The sequence below is a fragment of the Balaenoptera ricei genome, chromosome 3, assembly GCF_028023285.1.
Source record: "Balaenoptera ricei isolate mBalRic1 chromosome 3, mBalRic1.hap2, whole genome shotgun sequence".
Taxonomy (NCBI): domain Eukaryota; kingdom Metazoa; phylum Chordata; class Mammalia; order Artiodactyla; family Balaenopteridae; genus Balaenoptera; species Balaenoptera ricei.
The window spans coordinates 116,081,530-116,090,130 of NC_082641.1; the positions used below are offsets into that span (position 1 = coordinate 116,081,530).

General features: G+C 42.6%; 1 protein-coding gene across 14 annotated transcripts in view; it reads right to left on the minus strand.

Moving 5' to 3' along the window:
* Positions 1-3,259, minus strand: part of FAM13B (family with sequence similarity 13 member B) — a 109,333-nt gene extending 106,074 nt beyond the window's left edge. For all 14 annotated transcript variants that reach the window (XM_059917174.1, XM_059917175.1, XM_059917173.1 and 11 more), the window contains exon 1: positions 2,944-3,259. The gene's annotated coding sequence lies outside the window, so the exon portion shown is untranslated. The remainder of the gene's footprint in view (positions 1-2,943) is intronic.
* Positions 3,260-8,601: the final 5,342 nt, after the last annotated feature.

The following is an 8,601-nucleotide window of genomic DNA, read 5'->3' on the forward strand; positions in this document are numbered from 1 at the left end:
TATTGATATATACCTAATTGAGAACTTAATATAGTGTGACTTACTAAATAATTGGAAACCTTTTTCAGATGTAAAATCTCTTTCTTGTTTATCCATGTGTAAAACAGAAATTTTCAATTTCTATTTATTTATTTATTTTATTTATTTATTTATTTATTTTAATTTTTTTTTAGTCGCACTGCGGGGCATGCGGGTAGTTCCATACCCCCTGTGGTGGAAGTGCAGAGTCCTAACCACTGAACCGCCAGGGAATTTACCCCAATTTCTATTTTTTAAATTTCAGTATTGCATTCATTTTAAGAACCATTAAGGTTTTCAGATAAAAGATTTAATGCACGTACAGAATAACTTTTTAAAGTAACTTTTTTTTTTAAGTAATTCAACAACAAAGAAACAAAAACCAATTTAAAAAATGAGCAAAGGGCTTAAACAGACATTTCTCCAAAGAAGATACACAAATGAAAGATGTGCAGCATCACTCTTAGGGACATGCAAATCAAAACCACAATGAGATACCTGTTCACCCCCATTAGGATGCCTATTATCAAACAAACCAAAAAAACAAACCAACAAACAAAGGGAAGTAACAATTGTTGGGGAGATGTAGAGAAACTGGAACCCCTGTGCATTGCTAATGGGAATGTAAAATGGTGCAGCAGACCTGGAAAACAGCTTAGATGTTCCTCGAAAAGTTAAGCACAGAATTACCAGCAATTCCACTCCTAGGTATATACCCAAAAGAATCGAAAGCAAGGACTCAAACAGATACCTGTACACCAAAGTTCATAGAAGCATTATTCACAAAAGCCAAAATGTGGAAACATCCAAATGTCCATCAAGAGATGAACGGATAAACTAAATGTTGTATATACACACAATGGAATATATTATTCAATCTTAAAAAGGAAGGAAATTCTGATACACGCTACAATATGAATGAACCCTGAAAATGAACTAAATGAAATATGCCAAACACAAAAGGACAAATGCTATATGATTCCACCTATATGAGGTACCTAGAATAGGCAAATTATAGAGACAGAATGTAGAATAGAGGTTACCACGAGCTAGGAGCAACAGGGAATGGGGAATTGCTGTCTAAGAGTTTCTGTTTGGGATGATGAAAAAGTTCTGGAAATGGACAGTGGCAATGGTTGCACAACACTGTGAATGTACTTAATGCCACTGAATTGTACACTTAAAAATGGTTAAAATGGTAAATTTTACGTTATGTATATTTATCACAATTTTTTTCAAAGTATAGCTACAATTTATCCTATTATGTTTCCCAATACTAAAGTCAGGGTACAACAAAGGGGAGCCATGCATAGACTAAGGTTATTCAGAAATGATAATAAAAGTAGCTGTCATTTTATTGATGGGGAAAAACTGACAAGTCACAATATATCCATTTCAGTCATTTTCTCTGTCCTAAAACAATGGCATTCTAATAAAAACACACTTCATACTAATACAAGATATAAAAAAAGGGAAAACTGCATGCAGGGAGGGAGGAGATATGTAGCAACTCTGTACTTTCTGATTAATTTTTTTGTGAACCTAAAACTTCTCTAAATATTGCCTATTAATTTTTGAAATAAATATAAATTTTAAAGATAGAGAAAATAACAGAATTCTATACACTCATATTAATAAATAAAACACTACATATACAGTTAAAAACACACACACAATGTAACATTTACTTCACCTAAGGAAGAATTTTATGACACTGATAAGCCTTTCTACATCTTTCCAAGCATTTAAGATGCGTTCCAGATCCCTAACTGGTAACACAATTAAAACTGTTAAAAATACTGCCCAAATTTTAAAAGCAGCAGAGATTAAGAAAGTAAGAAGGAGCTCCCGATAGATATACAAATAATAACCAGTTTATTCAATTCCATTCAGCTAGTACGCACTTACTAAATGCACAGTACCTGAGAGACACCCAGGCCAACACGTATTGCATGCAAGGTTACAAAAAGGAAAGTTGAAGACACAGCCTCACATTAACCCAGAAAGTCAATAATTCAAAACCATCCTTTAATGCCCACTTTTAAAAGTAAGTGCATCTCAGCTATTTAATGTTCATAATCTGCATTACTGTGGTTCCGGTTGCCATTTTTAGATTATCATCAACTTGAAAATAAGGTAAGTGCCCAATCTTAGGTACTTTTTTCATTGATTAGACGGCATAATGGGGAGCCGAACGAAATGCCTTTCTAAAAGTCAGTTTGATTTTTAATTGATTTTTAATTGAAGTTTACCAACTTCCCACTGGGCAAGTGTGCCAACTGATTCAATTTACTAATACCGTATCTCGGAAGCCAGGCGCCTCATCTGAAACAGCGCTGTACCCTCTCTAGCCTGGCCTATGCAGAATGCATTCTAGACAAGTCCCCAGTGCACCAACAGCCCAATTTTGGCTATATTCTCTGAACGATCTAAGGAAGTCAGCAACCACTCATCTCACGTGATCTTAAAAAGGGGCGCAGTTGAGCCCGGATTAAACCACACTTTTTTTTTTCTGCATCAACTTCACTGCCCAGCTTTAAGGAAAAGGGCAGGGAGGCGGCGCAGGTCCGGTGTGCAGGGAAGGCTAGCAAACAAGGGTGGGGAGCTGTGCCTTCTACTTTGGGGGAGCTAGGTGAGAAGGCACACCCGCTCACGCGCACTGCAGCGGCTGAAAAATCGAAGACTGCCACACCCCCTGGCTGCCAGGGGCACATCTTCACCTTCTCTTGCTCTAGGAGAAAGGGGGCCCTCTCTATGGAATGCCGCACCTGCAACGGCACTGCCCGGGATCCCCCGCACCCCGAGGTGAAAAGCCCTTGAACCCGGTGCGGGTGGGACACGGAGCTGGGGGAAGGCAGAAGGGGGAGGGCCGCGGCTACTGGGACCAGCGCATGCGCAGATACGGGTACCCGCCCGTTCACCTACCGTTGGAACCTCGACGCCCAGTTCCCCGGCCGCGGCCGCTTCTCCAGAACCCGCGGCAACTGAAAGAGGGCGAGAACTGAGGCCCCAAGTGGCTCCGCGGCCAGCGAGCTTCTTCTTGTGGCCGCCACTGGCGGAAGGCTGAAGCGACGACTGTGGCGCAGGGCCAGCCCGTTAGGCGACCCCCGGATGCCCCCGGCGGTGGCGGCGGCAGAGACACGGAGGATGGGGCGGGAGCGGAGACGGAGGCTGTAGCTGAGGCGCTGAGCCTCCCTAACGGCGAGCGAGAGGAGAGCGGAGGGCGGAGGGCGGAGGGCTGGCAGGGGCTGGGCCGGACGTGACGTACGTGGGAGGGGCGGAGGGGGCGGGCCGGGCCGGGCCGGGCCCGCGGGCGGGGGCGGGGCTCCCCAAAGCCCCGCGGCTGCAGCCCTCGAGTCCGTGGGCTTTAGAACCGCCAGGCTTCTCCCACACCAAATTTGGTCCCCTGAGTTACGGTGTGAGAAGCAGGGCGCGGGCCTGAGGGAGGTGTCTGGGGGTCCTCAGTCTGGGGAGGTTGGAAAGAAGATAGAGGAAAGTGGGGAGAGGACGTAGGTGTCATGAAGGGCAAATCCGGCAGCCCGAGGTCACTCCTGGTCTCTGCGGAGGGAGCATGCCCACCTGCAGGAAGCCAGAAAAACCCGGGTGCCGTTATCTAGGTGAGGAGCGCGGAGACCTTTAACAGAAACCTCCGGGCAGACTGAACCGGTGAGTCACGTTCCCATTCTCAGCGACGGAGGTTAGATGGGGGACCCTGTCCGCCCCCCACCCTTCCTCTTCACCTAAGGACAAGACCTAGACTCCAGAGAGAACACAGATGCCTCTGGTGCCGAAAGCATCTGGGAAAATGAAAGTCAACAGGCTATATGCTTACAGAGAGCTTCCTATACAAAACCAGAATTTCAGAGGCAGAGCTGATAGGCAGAAAGAATGAGGAGCTCTCTGAGCCTGGGGTGTCTGTACTTGCTTGCATAGCCACCCAGACCGACCGTGCAGCTCCCACGCGTTCACAAAGGTATGAATATTCATACAATCTCGTTTTTTGCTTTAGTTTGTTAAGGGCTTTGAGATCTCCCATTGAGTAAAACGCAGTGTTCTGCCTTTAGACTCCTTGATGGAGGGTATAGATCCACACTTGCACAAAGAACTCTGGGTGTCTGTAAAAATATAAACTACCACAGTTCAGTTGTCCCCTACATGCCTGAGCTGGAAGTCAGAAACCTGGAAAATGTAAGACAAGAACCCTCATAGAACTTGGAACAAAATTTATTCCCCCCCCCAAAAAAAAGAAAGAAAGAAATAAAAGAAAAGAAAGTCACCCTATGAGATGATCTGTAAATGTGTTACAGAGATCAAGGTGGCTCCCAGATTTCATCAGAGTAAAATACATCATCTGTAACCTAAGTGTCACATGCCTAGTTGATGCTGTCATAAGAGACGGGTGGGGTCCATTAAGAGTCTAGAACCAGCAGAATCTGAATAAGAATGTACTGTGGGCTCTCATTCTGTCTAGGAGAGAGGCTGATTCTAATGACCGGGACCAATACCCATCCATTATCAGAACAGTTTAAAAAAACTTAGTTCAGATTCAGTCCCTCACTCAACAAATACTTATTGAATGCTTACCATGTTCTAGTCTCTTAGGATATATCAGCAAATAAGATCCCTGTCAGTGAGTTTATATCCTAGTAAACTTAAATTCTAGATATCATTTAAGAACATACAAAGACCCATGCTCTGATTCCACACTTATCAGGTAGTCTTCCCATCACTCAAGGGCTCTCAGTTAAATCAACACACACAGTAAGAAGCAATTGTCCAAAGCACATGACTGGTACTAGTTCTATACAAGCAATACAGTTTTTCTCAGTAAATTCACATCATGGCTCATAAATCAGCTTCTGTTCATTGGGTTGAATTATAAAGTTGTTTTACCCAAATTAAATTCTCAGAGCCTGATTAAGCCTGAATAAAGTGAAATGTAACTGTCCGAATCTGCCAAACTGAGGACCAGACGGACTCTGGTTTCAAAGCAGCCCAATCAAGATGCAACCTATGCATTCAGCCTTGCACCTCTCTTTAAACGTCTTAAATGGAAGCTTTACCTGTGATTCCTTGCTTGAAGAACAGGGCAACATGTCGCTTCTAAAGCTTAATCATAGCGAGTAAAAATATCATGAGAGGAAATCATTAGAGTAAAAACCCTTCTGAACCTGCCCTGCCTATGCAACACAGGCTCTTGTTGACATAACTGACAGTAATAGTTACATTACTCTGAGTATGAAACCCAAGACTGTAAGCTCCCAGACGACAGAGACTCCCTTGCATTTATGTGCCCTACTCCCAAAGTATGGGCTCTCAACAGACGAATTGATTCAAATACCATTTTCCCCTGTAAAACTCAACAACATATCCTTGGAAGATATCTTTTCCAGATCCTGCTTTATAATATGTAACCAGTATGTTCAACATACAGGATTCAGGGGTATAATTTTAAAAAACAAAACAAAAAACCTTTATTTTTTAATTTCCTCATCCCTTTAAACCTGTGCAGTGGAGCCAATGTGCCATATACCTGACTCAGACAGATTCCATGAATTCTGTGGTCCCTATTAGGAATAGAAAGTCCTATGGTTATTGAGTCAGAAAGAGTGAAACTTCCCTCTTCACCAGCTTGGGACAGCTGGCTAACTGCTTGCCCTGGAGAGGCATCATGCCTGGTCTTTCTTGTTCTCTCCCAGCTTACCAACCAGAACCAAAGGGGTGGAGAGAGAGGAAAAGAAAGGGGAGCAGGAACGTTTGTAACTTTTACTTCCATGTGATGGTTTCATACTCGGCCTGGTAGATGTTTAAAGCTGCCTTTTTTTCTGATGGATGCTTTTAAGATTTTTCAGAAACCACCACCATCCCCATTCTTTGGTGGTTTCTCACCCATAGTAACCTTGGTTGGTCTGAGCAAAAGCATTTGATTCTGGCAGTTTTTTTACTCTTTCAGTCCCTAAGAATCTGGTGGTCCACCTCCAACTTCTTATCTCTTGAAACCTGTTTTTCTCAGTAAGGACCTGTCAGATAGACTCTAAGGTAGCTCTCACAGTGGCCCATTTGTAAATGGCTCTGGGACCACCCCACATTGTGCAAGGTTATGCACTCCATACCCTAGGGAGTGCCTGCCATTCACATCACCCTTGTGGATTTATGTATTTATTTTGACAGTATTCCAGCAGGTGGCAGTAAAGTGTTTTGTCCAAACTAAATTAGATTATTTTCCAACAGATGGAAGTGAAGTGTCTGGACGAGGGACAGCTTTTTTTCTGATGGTGCTGTTTAGGCTAGCGGCAGCTCTGTATTATCCACACCTGGTCCACGCGAAGCTCTCATCCACTTCTTGCCCAAAGAAACTTGGGAATATAGGCCAATCCCAGTGCAGCTTCAGCATTCCTCTGCTCTGCTGCCAGAACAGCTGCCAGCCTGTCTTGTCCTCTATATTTTTCAGGCAGGAGACAGACGCAAGTCCTCTGTGCCCCTTTAACTGCAAGAGACACATCCCAAGTACAAGTACTCTGAGTAGTTCCACTGAAGGTCCCTCTCACTCGGCTTGAGGTAAGAGGCAGCCAAGTGTCTGTGGTAAGAATCACAGCATACCAGCAACAGTCTCCAAAGAAATACTCCTCAGTAATTCTCACCTGACCTTTTATAACTTGTGAGTTTTCAGAGTTAGTTATCTACCTGATTTTGTCTAAATCCTCTCATTTCTAGGGATAGTCCATTTCAGAACTCACTTTAGTTAGAGGTGTTTTTTTTGGAGGGGGTGGAGGGAGTCGTTTTTTTCTGTAATATCTTGGTGCTTTGGTTAAAACAATAGTTCTCAACTGGGGATAATTTTTATGGCCAAGTCTGAAGACATTTTTGGTTGTCAAAACTCAGGAGGTACTATTGGCATCCAGCGGGTAGGGGTCAAGAATGCTGCTAAACATCCTGCAATGTACAGGGCAGCCCTCCCCACAACAAAGAATTATCTGGCTGATAACGTAACTTCAGATTTAATATCTTGTAACAAATAGAATTTCTACGTTTGGGAGTCACTAAGAGAATACTTTAAAATTACATCACTTTTTCTTCATTCTTCCTACAAATGCTTTACCAGTAGACGTAGAGGTCACAATTTAATATATAACTAGTGTTAGAAACGGCATTTCAGATAGCTGTTTGGCCAGGATGAGAAGTGACTGGTATATTTCTAAGACTTCTGGAGGTGAGGCCTGCCAGGAAAATTATTACTTGAGTTGAGATTTTTTAGTTATTTCTTTGCAAGATGACTTTCATAGCCCAGGGAAACAAACATTTTACCCAGTTTGAGCAGAGGCTTTATGCTTCTCAGAAGTCAAGTCCTAGGTCAAATCACTATAAAAGAAATATCTTTGCTACAACCCCATACCATGTCCTAGATACTAGGAAAGACTTCAGCATGTGTGCCTCCCTAGGGTCACCAGTGTCACTGGGATGAGACTTGAAGTCAGGCAGTAGCTGTCTCGGTAGTCACTTTACAACAGATACCCTTATTATTCAAAGAGAATGCAAACAGACTTCTTTCCTGCCCACCACACCCCCCAACCCTACCTAGATTAGTTTGATTGAATTCAGCTGTTTCAGATGCAGTAGACTGTTGAGCCCATCTCTTGTGCCATCAATAAGGAAACTTTCATTATTTAGCTGTCCTCCTCACCCTTACTGATCTCATCTCTGACCAAGGCTATTTAAGTACTAGCATATAGATTAATTTTTGTTCAGTCAAGGCTGCTATTATCTTTTTTAGTACAATGTTCATAAGAAACTGGAGCCACAGTAGCCAGCAAGAGCCAAAAAGACATATCCCATCACCTCCCCCACACCCCATCAACACTATTACTTAGAAAGGAAAATAGACACAACAAACATTCAATACTTATGAATGTTGGGCTTGGAATAAGAACACTGAACTTGTAATAAGAAAACCTACATATGAGTTCTAGCCCTGTCACTTACTAGCTATGTGACTCTGGTCAAGGTACTTAAGCTAAATGTACCTTAGAGTCCCCATTGGAGAAATAGGAAAAATAATACTGAAATGAATTGGCATGCATAAAGTGTTTTATAAGCTGTATACTATAATTTTTTTACTCCTCTCTCCCATACTGCTTTCAGAGACCTAAAGAAGTATCTGGAAATGTTTTGCTGCCATATCTGGGTTTTTATTGCTAGGGATGAGGCCCTATGTGGAAATTTTTCTTGGCAGAAGTTGCTAAATACTTGTCTATTTATTTTTAAGAGAAAACTAAGAACCACCAAAAAACCCCAAACTCTTGATACTGTTTTTAACATCTTTTGTACCTTGGGAATTACAATAAATACAAGCATACCTCCTCCCTAATGAGAAACATATTTACAGTGCCCACTAATAGCATTAGACATAAATGTAGATAAGGATGAGAAGATACTTGCAGTTTTGTGTGTGGGAAAAACTGCTGCACAGGGAGATGAGGTTGTAACTACCCTGACTCCTGCAGAGCAGTAAAATGCTATCAAATTCAATCAAACTTGGCCAATTCATTTTTTTGTTCTTGAAGTACTCACCACTACTGGCAAAAA